This window comes from Canis lupus, chromosome 4, assembly GCF_048164855.1.
Source record: "Canis lupus baileyi chromosome 4, mCanLup2.hap1, whole genome shotgun sequence".
Classification (NCBI taxonomy): Eukaryota; Metazoa; Chordata; class Mammalia; order Carnivora; family Canidae; genus Canis; species Canis lupus.
The window spans coordinates 9,710,624-9,727,083 of record NC_132841.1 but is presented as its reverse complement, the minus strand read 5'-3'; the positions used below and the strand labels follow the sequence as shown (position 1 = coordinate 9,727,083).

Sequence of the window (16,460 nt, the reverse complement as noted above, 5' to 3'; positions counted from 1 at the left end):
TTCCAATGATATTAAAGAAAGTTAATAAAGTTAAATAAAGTCGACACACTAGGAAAAAAACACTAACATGGAGCCTGTCAGGTCTGGTTCCTAGAAGGTTAATAAGAAGAAGCTTTCTCTAGCTGGGGATTCAAAACAACTCAACTTTGAGACTCAGATGGTGCATGACCTCTTTAGTTTCAGTGGCACTGCAGTCCTTCCTGACACTTATGGCTCTGCTATAGGGACGGAAGTCCACATGGAAATGAATTTTGGGCCCAACTGAAGTTATATTGACTTTATTTTTGAAAAAGATAATCTCCATTACTTGGTGTCAATCTTAGAACAAGCAAAGTTGTTCCCTTTGCTTTGGGAGACGGTGTTCTGCTTCTGCCCATTTCCCCACACAGCCCAGCAATCCTCAGTGATCACAGGGAAAGGCGGACGTGGGTCCGTTTGCCAAAGAAGGTGGAGTGGGAGCTCTACTTAGATGCAAATGTCGGGTTATACTCTCACTGTCAAAGGATGGGTGGATACTTGCTTAACTTTTTGGTTTCTTTTTAAGGAATTAAAATGTAAATTGATGTTTCCATCTTCGGAAACCAATCCTTGCCAGTATCTCCCAAATGGCTTATCCCAGATATGTAAAACCAACTCCTCTTCCCCTAGCTCTGCCACACTGACAACGTCTGCACCTCTGATCCTGCATCCTTAATCACTGATGAAGTCCAACATCCTTTCATGCACCCCTGTAATCCACCCACTTCATTCCCAGTCTCTCCTTTTTGAAAGTCCAGGGAGCAGAGTAATACGGAGAACCAAAGTCCTTGAATGGACACAAAAACTCCCAAACACCAACAAATATCTTCAGTGTCTTTCCCTTGTACTTGCTTTCTCTCAAGTACCCAATCTCCCAATAAATTTCTGTAAATACCTGTCATTCTATTTAATTTTATTTTGTGTATATGCTAGAATTATACTTTATGTTTTTTATTATTTTGAGTCAAATGTACTGTGTTTAAAATAAATGACTGATTAGGAATATTTTTAGGAGAGGCTTACATGCAAGTCAGTTATTTTAACCCACTAATTCATAAAATAGCTTTCTTTAATATCATTGGAAAAAATATATAATGCCAGAAGGCCCGGGAGAACTTCCTCTCTGCTACTGCTTATCTCTTGTGTCTTGTACAGTACCTGCCCATTTATTTTTTATTTTATTTTAAAAATATTTTGTTTATTTATATGACAAAAAGAGGGAGAGACAGAGAGCACAAGCTGGGAGAACAAGCAAAGGGGGAGGAAGAAGCAGGGAGCTTGACATGGGGCTCCACTCCAGGACCTTGAGATCATGATCCAAGCGGAAGGCAGATGCCTAATTGACTAAGCCACCCAGGAGTCCCCGTTAATTTATTTATTGATATAATAATATGATCATATTTCATATATTATATTTTGTATATCATATTTTATATTAATACTGTATATTCTTTTATAATTCTGTATTATGTATTAATACATATATCAACATTTTGTTATATAATAATTGGTATTCGTATGGAATATTAAATATTTATTGAAGCAGATTCCAATAAAATATTGGTTGAATATGTAAGGGTTCAGAAATAATATCTTTAGATTCACACATCAGTATGCCAATGTCAATTTTAACTCGAGGAAATACTTTGTAAAAAGTTTTTATTAAAGTAATAGAAGTACTAAGCTTGCTTAAGTCTCTGTCACCTTGAAATCTATTGGGCAGAATTTGAAACAGCTAGAGGAATTTAGGGGTGAATCCTGGCACTCATGATTGTGTCTTATCATCTTGTGAGAAAGAAGAACCAAGAAAACATTTATAGAAGAAAATACAAGAAAGAATAATCAGATGGCAGTTAGGGACATATGTCCTAGTCATGTTTTGCCATATTTGCTTTGTCTTCAGCAGGGAGGTTGCTTCTCCCCCTTTGCTTGTTCCCCCTGCTTGTGCTCTCTGGCTCTCCCCACCCCCACCTGCCACCCCGTATAACACCAATTCTGGCAAGACTGTGGAGCAACAAGGACCCTCATTCATTGTTGGTGAGAATGTAAAATGGTACAGCCACCTTGAAAGGTGATTTTGCAGTTTCTGGGACACCTAGGTAGCTCAGTGGTTGAGAATCTGCCTTCCGCTCAGGTTATGATCCCGGAGTCCTGGGATTGAGTCCCACATCAGGCTCCTGCTTCTCCCTCTACCTATGTCTCTGCCTCTCTTTCATTGTCTCTCATGAATAAATAAATAAAATATTTTTTTAAAAGGTGATTTTGCAGTTTCCTACAAAACTAAACATACTTTTATCATAAGTTCCAACAATCATGCTTCTTAGTATTTGCCCAAACGAGCTGAAGAGGTATGTCCATACAAGAACCTACACAAAAGTATTTATAGCAGCTTTATTCATAATTGCCAAAATTTGGAAAAGAAAATATGCCTTTCAGTAGGTGAATGGATAAATGAACTATGATATGTCCATAGTATGGAATATAATTTGCACTAATGGTAAAGATCAGAGAAAGAGGAAATTGACTCTCTCCTGTCTCTTCCCACAGGGCACTAATCCCATTATTAGGGCCTCACCCTCATGACCCTAATAACCTCCCAAAGGCCCTATCTGTAAATGTCATTACATTGAGGATTAGAGTTCCAAAATATGAATTCTGAGGAGGGGCACATTCAGTCCATAGCAGAACCTAAATAAATTCTTTTGTAAAAAAAATGGGAAAAAATTAACCAAAATCCATTAATGTAAAAAGCAATAAAAGTATATTTTATTACTATATGTTTATTTCACAACTGCAAATCTATAATATTTACCTTCATATAGTCAATCACCTGACTTGATGGAAAATGTGTAATTAGCAGTTGTGGTTGACAGTTTGAGTCAGCTTCCAAACTATATCTGTGTTTTATTGTATGTTTACTTGTAGTTGTTTCTTGAGAAGAATTTGATTATAGAGATAAGTAATTGTAGATAAATGCTGACTCATGACAATTTGCCTTGAAATCTCAGGGCACTCTTTAATTAACCTAAAGGCTCGAAGAAAAGATGATAAAGAGTTTTGCTTCAAAGTTGAATCACTAAAAACGTTAAATATGTGTTCACGTTCCTAAATATAAACACGAACATTTTATTAAAGCAGTTGAAATTTACACCGTGATATGTTAGCTCTCACTTGCTGTTGTATAACGGCTATCATATCCCCTTGAGGACATTAAAATCTCAGGAAAGAACATGCATTGAGCTATGCCCATTGGAGCAAAGCAAGTGCCCATTTATCATCTTTGCCTATGGTTTTACAGAATAGTTCAGAAGAAGATACTTTTGGCTGAAAACCAACCTGTACTTTGCTCCTCAAGCAGCTTGCACAACACAGAGCTGCATCTGCCCAAAGGAAGGAGCTTCTTTTCCTAATTCACACACAGACATCAGATAAAGATAGGAAGGCACTATATAACCAGCAATGTGAGGGGTAGTTATGTATTCATGCATACAGTTTCGATTTTATATGCATGGATATTCACAGGCCTGAATTTTTTAAAAGAGCAGTTCAGAGTTTAAAATTTCCTAATTAACTGAGTATTTGGAAGGTCAAATATATGCATAATAATGCAGAGAAAAAATGTATTGGTTAGTCTGAATGAGGATAAATGAATAGTGACTGCATAAGTAGATGGTGGTGGCCTGTACTGCATTGAAATTCAGAATATACTAAACCTAGAGTGTTGTTGTCATCATTTTAATAAAAAATATGAATAAAAATATTTTTTAAGACACGTGAGTAAAGACTAAGTGTGCAATCTTACAGGCTCTCAGCATAAAATGAGGTCACATATCCATTAAATCAAAATTAAAATGGCTTAAAGTTCTCACTTACTTCCCAAGAAGGAATGTAAAGGTCAAAGATTGGGCAGCCCCCGTGGCTCAGCGGTTTAGCGTTGCCTACAGCCTAGGGCATGATCCTGGAGACCCTGGATCGAGTCCCACGTCAGGCTCTCTGCATGGTGGCTGCTTGTGTCTCTGCCTCTCTCTCTCTCTCTCTCTCTCTCTGTGTCTTTATGAATAAATCAACCAATCTTTGAAGGTTGAAGATTGCTGGAGCTATTGCTTGGGATACCATTGTTGGCACTGCCACCTTGCAATGACAAATATACACAAGTTATTGTGGGATTATAAAGAAAGCACACATAAACCTGGCTTGGGGGAGAGACTTAAAAAGTATCAGGGATGATGAGTAATCATATCTTTTCTTTTCTTTTTTTTTTTTTTTTAGATTTTATTTATTTATTCACAAGAGACACAGGGGGAGAGAGAGGCAGAGACACAGGCAGAGGGAGAAGCAGGCTCCATGCAGGGAGCCTGATGTGGGACTCCATCCTGGGTCCCCAGGATCACACCCTGGGCTGAAGGCGGCGCTAGACCACTGAGCCACCTGGGCTGTCCTCTTTTATTTTCTATATTCTGATGCTTTGATAATTGGGGCCTTGCTGACCCTAGAAGGACTGCCCCTCCAGGGTTGGTCAATTCCTAGAGAGAGTAAACAACTCACCTGGGAGTGTGCTTTTTAAATGCAAAGCAATTAATGCAGAGTCTGGATCCCTGACCACCTCCTCTGTAGAACTCATCACTCTTAACCACCCCCGGCCAGGTACCAGACAACCAGAGACAGCCCCTAGTCCCCAGCACCTGCTGAAGTATTCAAGTGAGCCAGTCCTAAACTGCTGTCCCTGCTTCCCCCATTCCTTCCTGCAGGAATCACAATAAAGGCTCTTATTTCTCAGTCCTATCCTGACAGACCCTGGTGCTTCCCTGTGTCCTCCTCAACCCTACCTTGGTGGCTTGGCTGGCCCCCTTCCTTCTGGGATCTGTGAGTAACCAACTATCTTTTCAATGGCAGTGGTCTCCTGGTCTGTTGGCCTTACTATCCCTAAATAATAGTAAAACCCAGAAGTCAAAACAAAGACTTCATGGAGGAGGTGTTGTATGAAGTATATGATGTATGAAGAATGTCCAAAGGTATTACCTTCATATAACAAGCCAGCAAATAGTGTTTTAGGCACAGAGAGCAAGTAGGTGTGGCTACCTGCAGGTATGTGAGAGCCCAAACCATCCAAGAATTCACAGTAGTTCACTGTGATTAGAGCACAGAACACTAGGAAGGAACAATTAAAAGTGGAGTTGAAGAGGTCATTAGGTGCCAGATCTGCAAGGTCTTTAGGTGCCATGTTTAGTAAATGGTGGAAGCTGTTGGCCATGTGTTGTGGCTGACCACTGTGCTTTCTCACCTCTCTCTTCTAGGGACAGAATGCCCATTGCCTGAGGGTAATTTCTTCCATGCTTTATGCAGTCTGGTGGGGAACCACACATATGAACATTCAGTGATTGGTCCCCCTGACACAAATAGGACCAATTGCAGCCTCCCTGGGATTGATGTGTAAATGGCAGGAAGGAGACATTCTCTTTTTAGTGAAGTTGCTGGCCTTGCTAGATGGGATTCAGGAGCTGGCAGTGGCCATCTTCCCTGACATTTGAAGAGACTGTCCATAAAGAAAGTAGCCACGTGGAGACAAGTAATCATGAGACATGGACAAAGAGAAAAGTATTCTGCTTTCCAGTCCCTACCTCTTGACTCTGCTAGCTCTGCAGCTCTTTTGATTTTATGAACTACCACAGTATTCTTCCCTACATGAACCGGAAAATTCCCTTTTTTTGTTTTGCTTTATTTGTTTCCTTTTTCCCTTTTGTTCAATCCAGTTTTCTTTGGGTTGCTGTCACATTTAATCAAAGGGTCTTCAGAAATCCTACACCAAGGAAATTCGGACATCTTTAGGAGATACTAATTTTCAATAGGAGAAGGATATAATGAGATGTGCATTTTAGAGTGATGATTTTGAAATAAATTTTTTTACTTTTTTGAGGTATCATTTATTTATTCTTAAGGGCATAGAGAGAGGCAGAGACACAGGCAGAGGGAGAAGCAGGCTCTCAATGGGGAACCCGATGTGGGACTCGATCCCTAGGACCCCAGGATCACTACCTGAGCCAAAGACAGACACTCAACCACTGAGCCACCCAGTTGCTCCTTGAAATAAATTTAGAAGATGAATTGATGTGGGGAGGGGAAGGAGAGAGGCATAGGGCTGGGGATGGGAAGACAAATTGGAAGGCCATTACAGTAATTCTGGCAGTGTATAGTTAGTGCCTGAAGCAGAAAAGGGGGCAGTGGAAAGATTAAACATACACAAGGTGAAAGATTAATGAGACTTTGTGAAATCCGAATTTGTGAAATCCAAAATCATTAATTAGGCTTTTAACACACTTATTTTGGGATCTAATATTTAAAAACTTTAAAATTATCTCTAGTGGTGATGATACCGTAATCTTCTCAGTGATTAAGAACTCTGAAATCTTTTTTTAAAAAAAGATTTTTATTTATTCATTTGAGAGAGAGAGAGCACGGGGGTTGGGGGTGGGGGGAGGCAGAGAGAAAGAGAGAAGCACACTCCCCACTGAGCCGGGAGCCCCTGGAACTCAATGCCAGGACCAGGAGATCACAACCTGAGCCAAAGGCAGATGCTTAACCATCTGAGCTACCCAGGTGCTTCAAGAACTCTGAAATCTTCATCTGGCCTGGTCTGAAGACTGTCAACTGAGGCTTGAGCACAATGAAAAGCCATTGAAGGGTCTTGTTGTGGTGGGTTGTGGGTGGTGGTGGTATTCCTTTTGTATTTCTAAAAGATCATTTTGGCTGCTGTGTAGAGAGTGAGCAGAATGAAGGCAAAAATAGAAATAAACCATTCTGCAATATTTATGGAACACCTACTATGTGTCAGGTACTGTTCTAAATTTTAGAATAGTTAACAACAGACAAAATAAATTTACTGCCCCCATGGAACTTCCATTTTAGTGGTTGAGTGAAAAAATAAGCAAATAAATATACATATATGTCACATGTAAACATGGGTAGAAAGAAAAGTAAAGCTACATAAGGGGATGTGGAGGGTGGGGGTTTAAGGGAGTAGGTTGGTACTTTATAGAAGACTGTGTCAGGAAAGTCTCCCTCATTTGAGCAAATGGAGGAAATTAAGGAATAAGCAATCGTGCTATTTGGAGAAGAGTATTCCAAACAAAGCAAACAGCAAGCTCAAGGTGGGAGCACATCTGGTGTGTTTCAAGAATTACACTGTGACCAATAGTGCTGGATAAAAAATGAGCAAGAGGGCAAGTGGTAGGTGATAGGTAAGGAAGGTGGTAGGCTCAGATCACGTAAGGCCTCAAAGACCATTGTAAAGATTTGTCTTTTTTTTTTTTAAAGATTGATTTATTTATTCATGAGAGACACAGAGAGAGGGGCAGAGACATAGGCAGAGGGAGAAGCAGGTTCTTTGCAGGAGCCCAATGCGGGACTCGATCCCGGGACCACAGGATCATGCCCTGAGCCAAAGGCAGACACTCAACCGCTGAGCCACCCAGGTATCCTGTAAAGATTTGCCTTTAACTTTGTGCTAGACAAGAAGCCGTTGGACGGTTTTGAAGAGGCTTGACTTGACTTAGATTAGAAAAGAATCACTCAAGCTACTGTGTGAAGAATAGACTTATGGTGGGGGGCAAGATTGGAGGCAGGAGACCTGTTAGGAGGCCACTCGCATTAATATAGATTGAGATTTCATGACATTTTGGGCCACATAAATTCTTGTTGTGGGGGCTGTCTACAGGATATTTACCAGGACTCCTGGCCTCTGACCACTAGGTGCCAGTAGCACCCTTTCCCCTAGTTGTGACAACCAAAAGTGTCTCCAGACACTGTCAAAGTCCCCTGGGGGGCAGGTGCACAAAACTCTCCTGCGTGAGGACCACCGATGTAGGTGAGAGGTGGTGTTAGCCAGGACCAGAGTGGTAAATGTGGGGGTGGGGAGAAGTGGTGAGATTCTGGGTGTATTTGAAGGTGAAACACACAGGATTTGTAGATACATTAAGTGTGGAGTATGTGGAAAAGATGAGTTGGGATGATTTTATGATTTTTTGGCCTGAGGCACTGGAACGATGAAGTTGCCATTTGCTAAAATGGGAAAGACTATGAGAGAATCAAGTTTGATGGGAAACAGGTGTTTGGTTTTGGAGACGTTACATTTGAGATGGTGGTTGAATCCACATTGAAATGTCAGGCAGGCAACTGAATACATGAGTTCAGAGTTGAGGGATGAGGTCCAGGCTGGAGACATAAATATGAACATCATTAGGATTTAGGTGATATTTCAGGCCCTGAGAAAGAGTGGACTTAGCTATGCAGTGAGTGTGGTTAGAGGTGTGTTCAACAGCATCTAAGGCAGCTTCGTGATACCTGTCCCCTTGTGTTTATCCTTTGAGTGTGGACGAGAGTTTGGATGGGACCTGGGACTTGCTTGTAGAATTTGGCAAGGTAAGGGGATGTCATTATTATGATCACAAGTTATTAAATAAGACTGTTTTTACTGATTGGAATGAGAGGCTTTCCTGCTGGCCCTGAAGAAGCAAAGAGCCATGTTTTGAACCACCTGTGGAGGCATACAACAGAGGACTGCAGGTAGCCTTTGGGAGCTGAGGATAGTCTCTAGTTAACAGCTAGAAGACTCTCCTCCTTACCTCCCATCAAACTATACAGGTGTAAGGAAATGAGTTCTGCCAACAACCTGAGTGGGTTTGGAAGCAGATTCTTCCCTGGTGGAGCCTGCAGGTGAGAATACAGATGACACCTTCTCTTGTCCTTTGAGTGAGACCCCAAGTGGAGGACCCCATTAAGCTGTGCCTGGCCTCCTGACAGACAGAAATGGTAAGATAATAAACTAAGTTGTTTAAAGCTACTAAAATTGCTATTATTTGTTATAAAGTAACTGTTAAAAACAAGACAACAGGCACAAAATGGAGTTGCTTATGCTAAGCCCCATGTCACTGAACCGAGACTTACTTATGATTTCAGCTCTCCCAGAAATGGAATCTGAAACCACTCAATCAGTCATCACCTGATCAGCACTCCTTAGGTCTTCTACCTGATGGACCCCCACCACCCCCTGAAGGAAAGTCACCTTGCAATAACCAACGTGCTTTTTTTTTATTATTATTATTAATGTGACTTGTTTGCTCCTTCCTCCTTCTGCCTATAAAAGTCTTTTATTTTGTACAACTCCTCAGAGGTCCTTTCAGTCTGTTAGATCAGGTGCTGCCCGTTTCATCAATCACTGAATAAAGCCAAGAGGTTTTTAAAAATTAGCTCAGTTGAATTTTGTTTTTAACACAACAGAAAATTCATCCTGAAGTTCTGAGTCCGGGAGCACACTGATGTTTAAAGGTCAGGAAGTTCAAGAGAACCCAGCAGAGAAAGGAGCAATCAGTGACAAATGTGGAAAAGGAAGAGAGAGCCAAAATCTCGATGAGTAAAATAGAACACTTTAAGAGAAGTGAAGGGACTTCTGTGTCATTTGGAACTGATGGATTGAGTCGTTTGAGATCTGAGAATTAGTCATTAGATTTGGCAATGTGGTAGTGATTAGTGATCTTCAGCGATTTTGTAAAATATCTACATAGGTGTAGTCGTGAGACCAAAGTCTATTTGCAGTATCTGAAATGCAAAAAAATTTCAAGGTCTGAGTTCAAATGGGAGCAGTGGATATGAAGAGCAGTGATCAAGTCTGACTTCTGTTTTAGAGGTAAAATCAATTGGCTTTGCTGATGGATTAAATATGAGATAAGGAAAGAGAGAACCCATCCCAGGGACTGAGGATTTAGGTGGTAGGTGGGGATGCCATTTATTAAGACGGGGAGACTGGGACAGGAGCAGGTTGAGGAGGGAGCAGGTTAGAAATCATGGTGAAAATAAGACTGCTGTTACATATTCCTGGAGAAATGCTGCAGGCAGTCGGGCACAGGAGTCTCAGCTCCAATGTCAGGTGAGGATTAAAGATGCTAACTTCAGAGCCTTCAGCTTATACAAAGTACTTAAATCAATGATGCCAGATGGAATCATCTAGAGCAGTGGTTCTCAAACTGGGGCTGGGAGGCAAGGAGCTTTGCTCCCAGGGCAGATTGAACAATACCCAGACACGTTTTTGGTGGTCACAACTGGGTCAGGGGTGGCTACTGGCCACCCTGGTGGCATCTGGTGGCTAGAGACCAGAGATGCTTATAAACATCCTGCAGTGCACAGGACAGGCCCCATAGCTGAGAATAATCCAGACAAAGTGTCAATAGTGCCAAGTTGTGAAACCCTGATGGATAGAGAACAAAAAACCCACAATCAAGCTCCTTAAGGTGCAGAGATGAGTCAGAGAAGCATATAGGTCCAGAATGGTAGGAAGAGAAACCACGTGACTAAGAGTGCAGTAGAGAAGAAATGCCAAGTGTATGTCCATGTTTTCTAATACTATGAGGGTATGATGCACAAACCCCCTACAAGAATTCATGCACCTTGCACATTTGTAAGTTGACATCTGAAATTTTTAATCATAAATGTTTCATTGCAGTTTATGTATATTTTATTAACTAGACATTGAAAATATTAAACATTAAAAAAATGAAACAGGAAAGGATTGACTTCATTGGAATATAATTTTCCTGCTACAATTTGATTTTTTAAAGGAAGAACAACCTAGTTTTCTATTATTTTACTTACCAAACTACACTGGAATGAAACGACATCATTAAAATGCTTACTTGTTTTTTTCCTTATTATGTTTCTAAAAAAATATAATTTAACTTAAATATAGAGGAATCAGTGTCACTAACCCAAACTGGTTGTTTTCCTGATTTTAGAGCTTCAACATCAACCCAAATACCCTCTTTCCAATGCTAACCTTCAACCTTAATAAGGAGAAGAAGCCCTAGTGGTGGAGCCCCAAGATTACCCACTGAAGGATGTTACTTGAAACAAAACCAATAATTTCAAGTTTGGTATCTGCCCAAGTCATATGCTAATAAGATTTGGGAGGAAGTGAGAAGAGTATCATGAAATCAGACCCATTCTTGGGCATATCATTTATACTACAGAGTATAGATGGTGTTTGGATCTGAAAATGGATTTCCTTAAAATGATCTGCACATGTGGATTCTTTGAAGATTTTTCAGGTATCCTTGGGGACATGGTACCCTAATAGTGTACCCACAGGTATAGACAAATATTTTATAAGTAATGCTAGGAATGAGATGGGGAAAGAAATATAGAGGTGGCTATAGGAAGATGTAAAGTCAAAGGAAGTCTGTTTTATCTTGAGACAAAGGTCATTTATATGCTGATTGGAAGGATCCATTGGAAAGGAGACCTTGATGTTAACCCTGGGAGTGGAATCCTGGCAAAGGCTGGAGGGAATAAATCCCAAACATGGGAGGGAGGCCCCACTGGGTGAATTATAGCCAGTGGGCACATGCTCCCCTGGAATAGTCTCTCTCTGCTCTTCTCAATAAACCTGCTCTGTCTTCAGCTCACATTTTTCTTTTCTCTGTTTCTTGTACATTTCTCCAATTACCATATAAAGTCCAGGATGCCAGGGACTTTTCCGTGTTGTTCACCACAAGTTTACAAACACTCAGGGCAATGTGTAGCACATAGTAGGTACTTACTAAATATTTGTTGAGTGAATGTTTAAAAACAAATAAAAATGGATACAAATGCAGGTATAAATGTGATTTAAAGGTGGTAAGAAAAGGGAATTCCTGCATAAAGTGGCTTTTATTCCCCACTCCCCACCCCCTCTCCGAAGTGTGACACTAGGGCATGAGCTGAGAGTGAAAGGACATTGTTCAGAAAAGGAGAGGCTGGGGGTTGCTGAGGCAAGTCTTGAAGGTGTGAAATTAGTCATCATTAGAGGCAAAGCAAACCCACTGGAGAGACAAGGGAGTTTGAAGTCAGTGTTGAGTACCCATGGAGGTTTGTGGGCAAGGGTTTTAAAGTACAACAGGTAGGCTCAGTCATATGATTGATTCCTGGGTTTCTGGTATATGCAGCTGGCATTGGTAGAGCCATTTTTAAAGAAGCAAAATGAAGGAGGATAAGCAAGCCTTCCAGAAAAGATAATAAATCAAGTTTTGAGCATTCTGAGTTTTGAGGCTCAGGTGAAATGAGGGTATAGGTGTCTAGGACATCAGAGTGAAATAGCACAAGTAAGTGGTCGGTTACATGAGTCTGGTGGGGAGGAAAGAAACAGATGGTGGTGATACAATGGGAGAAGTGTTCTATCGTAAATGGGAACTGAAGCCAAGGGCACAGTTGATATCACTACAGGAGAGGGTAGCATGGAAGAGAAAGGTTGGTTAACTGAACCCTGAGAAACACTGACGGGAAGTGTAACGTACACTTGTCAGGTATGACAATGTCTACACAGATTATTGGGGCTCCTCAGGGCCAGATCCTGGAGTTTGAGCTTCATTCATTCTCCCCACTGGCATAGTGCTGGCCACGCAAAAGGTAATTCTAAAATTCACTGATTTGATTTCTCTGCCCTTTTCATTTACCAGAATCCTTTCATAGGATGCAAACCACCCTGAGATGTAACCACCACTTCAAGCGAGAATCTCAAATGCAGACATGTATACAATCAATAATACTTAAATGAATTTGCTTTGACAGAAGCAAATAGATATGCAAATAGAATGCAAATGGATTCTGAAATGGCTTCTACCAAAGGAAAGAGGGGGTCAACTGTCCTTTCAGTGGACAAAATTCATTTGCATGTCCATAAGCAAGATTATTTGCATCCATATCAATCATGTACGATCTATAGAATTTCAAAGTAGCTCAAAGACTAGAAAGGCACAGAATATCCCATAGGATCGGTTAGCCCAGAAGGGTATGTGAGACACCTGTCTTCCCTTTGTTTTGTTTTTTATTTATTTTTTATTTATTTTTTATTGGTGTTCAATTTACCAACATACAAAATAAACCCCAGTGCCCGTCACCCAATCACTCCCATCCCCCGCCCTCCTCCCCTTCTACCACCCCTAGTTCGTTTCCCAGAGTTAGCAGTCTTTACGTTCTGTCTCCCTTTCTGATATTTCCCACCCATTTCTTCTCCCTTCCCTTATTTTCCCTTTCACTATTATTTATATTCCCCACATGAATGAGAACATATAATGTTTGTCCTTCTCCGACTGACTTACTTCACTCAGCCTGTTTTCCCTTTGAAGACACTATGATCTTTTAGGTTCATTTCAAAGTCTTTCATGATTTGCCCTGTAATACTTAAGAAAAGGTTATCCCATTCCTATTAGTTTGAAAAAAACCTGGTAAAATGTCAGTCTGTTGTAAAATACACATGGAAGAATGTTCTGGCACTATCATACCTGATTTGGGGTACTAATTGATTAGAGAGATGAAGCAGAATTTGGGAGGCCCTCGGATTAATCTGTTTTCTAGTTGGAATGAAAAATTTTTTAAAGATTTTATTTATTTATTTATTCATGAGAGACACAGGCAGAGAGAGAAGCAGGCTCCCTGTGGGGAGCCGGATGCTGGACTCCATCCTGGGACTCCAGGACCACGCCCTGGGCAGAAGGCAGATGCTCCACCACTGAGCGAGCCAGGCATCCCAAAGGTTTTATTTATTTATTTATTTATTTATTTATTTATTTATTTATTCATGAGACACACACACAGAGGCAGAGACATAGGCAGACGGAGAAGCAGGCTCCCTGTGGGGGAGCCTGATGCGGGACTCGATCCCAGGACCCTGGGATCATGCCCTGAGCCAAAGGCAGATGCTCAACCACTGAGCCACCCAGGTGCCCCAGAATGGGAAACATTTAAGAATCAAACCAAATGACCTCAAATCCACTCTGGAATGAAACAAGGTATAGCTAAAATACAGAAGATGTTGAAATGGCCCTGTTGGCTCATTGTGAGCTTTCCCAGTCACATGGAGGCCTCCCCCCTGGTGCTTGTCTCCATGCTCCGCCCACCCTGCACCTGCTTTCTTGGCAATGAAGACCACCAGACTATATGCTCAGCCTTTAGTTCAAAATGGAAACCCTCTGTTCCCACAGTAGTGAACAAGGACGACTCTGGTTGCTGGTGGAAGAGTTGGCTGCTTTAGTCCAACAGTTCAGGAGAGGCTCAGAAGAACATAAGGATGATATTGGAGAAAATGCCCGTACAAATTTCCCGAGCACAATATTTCTCTTTGCAATTTTTGAGTGTTCTGTAGCAAACCTGCCAAAAATGTGAAAACTATAAATAGAGAAGAGTGGGAAGGAGAAATGAGGACCTGTCACAGTGCCAGTGAAAAGAGGGAACTGAGAATTTTCCAGAGAAAGTCAAAGGGGGTTAATATTTACTTAGACAGGAAGTAGTGGGCATAAGCTTTAGGGTGAAATGAAGGCAAGAAAGACAAATTAGGGAATATAGAAAGAGACTTGAAGATAAAACATGTCAACTTAAAGTTTCATCCCTCTTAAGGAAAGTACAGATAGATCAGAGAAGAGAGGAGAAATTAGGGTATACTGACCACCAGTTGTCTGGCATTGATAAGAAGCTTCATATCTACCTTCAAATGGAATCTTCCAGCTCCTGTTTCCTGGATTCCAGCTCCTATTTCCTATGAAATAGGTGTTATCACCAAAGACGATAGTCAAACATTTAACACTAGACAAATATTTAACAGCGAGACAAGTAACCAATCTAAAGGTGGCCAGAGGACCCCTGCTCAGCCATGTGTTACCTTTCTAATGTCTGGATCCTGAAGCCCTGCTAGGGATCTTGGAAGGGGTCAGGGCAGCAGGGGGGACACATAGCAGGCTCTGGCCAGAGTATAGCCCCTAACTTTGTGTGGCTGAAATGGTGTGTACCAACTGAATATCAGAGTGGAAATTGGGGACAGTGTCTTCTAGGCAGGTTTCACTTTACTGTCTTTCCTTTGTCCTCTCCCGGGTGTTCTTTTTTTTTTTGGGGGGGGTACAGTATACTTTATTGATGGTACATGACAAGGTAGGGCTCCCCAAGCCCCTCCCCTTCCTCGGGGTCTGGGATGTAAATTGGAGGTCAGGAAATTCTCAGTGTGTTGGGGGATTAAGTTGGGGCAGGGACTCCCCAGCAGCTGAGGGCCTCTCTCCCTCTTGTTCTTGCTGGGGCTGGTGGTCCAGGAGGCTCTTACTCCTTGGAGGCCATGTGGACCATGAGATCCACCACCCGGTTGCTGTAGCCAAATTCATTGTCATACCAGGAAATGAGCTTGACGAAGTGGTCATTGAGGACAATGCCAGCCCTGGCATCGAAGGTGGAAGAGTGGGTGTCACTATTGAAGTCACAGGAGACAACCTGGTCCTCAGTGTTGCCCAGGATGCCCTTGAGGGCGCCCTCCGATGCCTGCTTCACTACCTTCTTGATGTCGTCATATTTGGCAGCTTTCTCCAGACGGCAGGTCAGATCCACAACTGACACGTTGGGGGTGGGGACATGGAAGGCCATGCCAGTGAGCTTCCCGTTCAGCACAGGGATGACCTTGCCCACAGCCTTGGCGGCTCCAGTGGAAGCAGGGATGATGTTCTGGGCAGCCCTTCAGCCGTCACGCCACAGCTTCCCAGAGGGGCCGTCCATGGTCTTCTGGGTGGCAGTGATGGCATAGCTCATGAGGCCCTCCACGATGCCGAAGTGGTCAAGGATGACTTTGGCTAGAGGAGCCAAGCAGTTGGTGGTGCAGGAGGCATTGCTGACAATCTTGAGGGAGTTGTCATACTTCTCGTGGTTCACGCCCATCACAAACATGAGGGCATCAGCAGAAGGAGCAGAGATGATGACCCTCTTGGCCCCGCCCTTCAAGTGAGCCCCAGCCTTCTCCATGGTGGTGAAGACCCCAGTGGACTCCACAACATACTCAGCACCAGCATCACCCCATTTGATGTTGGTGGGATCTCGCTCCTGGAAGATGGAGATGGGCTTCCTGTTGATGACAAGTTTCCCGTTCTCAGCCTTGACCATGACTGTGGAATTTGCCGTGGGTAGAGTCATACTGGAACATGTACACCATGTAGTTGAGATCAATGAAGGGGTCATTGATGGCGACAATATCCACTTTGCCAGAGTTAAAAGCAGCCCTGGTGACCAGGCACCCAATACGGCCAAATCCGTTGACTCCGACCTTCGCCATCGTGTCTCGGGGACGCGGCTGGCCCTGCACCAGAAGATGTGGCTGTCTGTCGGACGGGGAGGAGCAGAGTGCCTCTCCAGGATGTTCTATTAGCATATGGGATCTTTCCTGTTGCTCCTGGCTTTGGTTAAGGGCACCATTGCCGGAGCCTGGGGCTCGAGGCAGCAGCCCACGGTAGGGGGTCTTGGTTGTTCCCTACGGACTCTTAGAAGAGCAGGCAGCAGGAATCTTCATTCTTCATTGGCCCCTAATCCCTCAACATCCCCAAGATTAGCACACCAGGCTGCACAAGTTTAGACTCATGTCTTTACGAAAGGCCTAGCAATAATTTCAGAAGGGA

At 42.4% G+C, this 16,460-nt stretch overlaps 1 pseudogene; it reads right to left on the bottom strand.

The window, feature by feature from the left end:
* Positions 1-13,630: 13,630 nt before the first annotated feature.
* On the bottom strand, positions 13,631-16,235 carry LOC140631470 (glyceraldehyde-3-phosphate dehydrogenase pseudogene; annotated as a pseudogene).
* Positions 16,236-16,460: the final 225 nt, after the last annotated feature.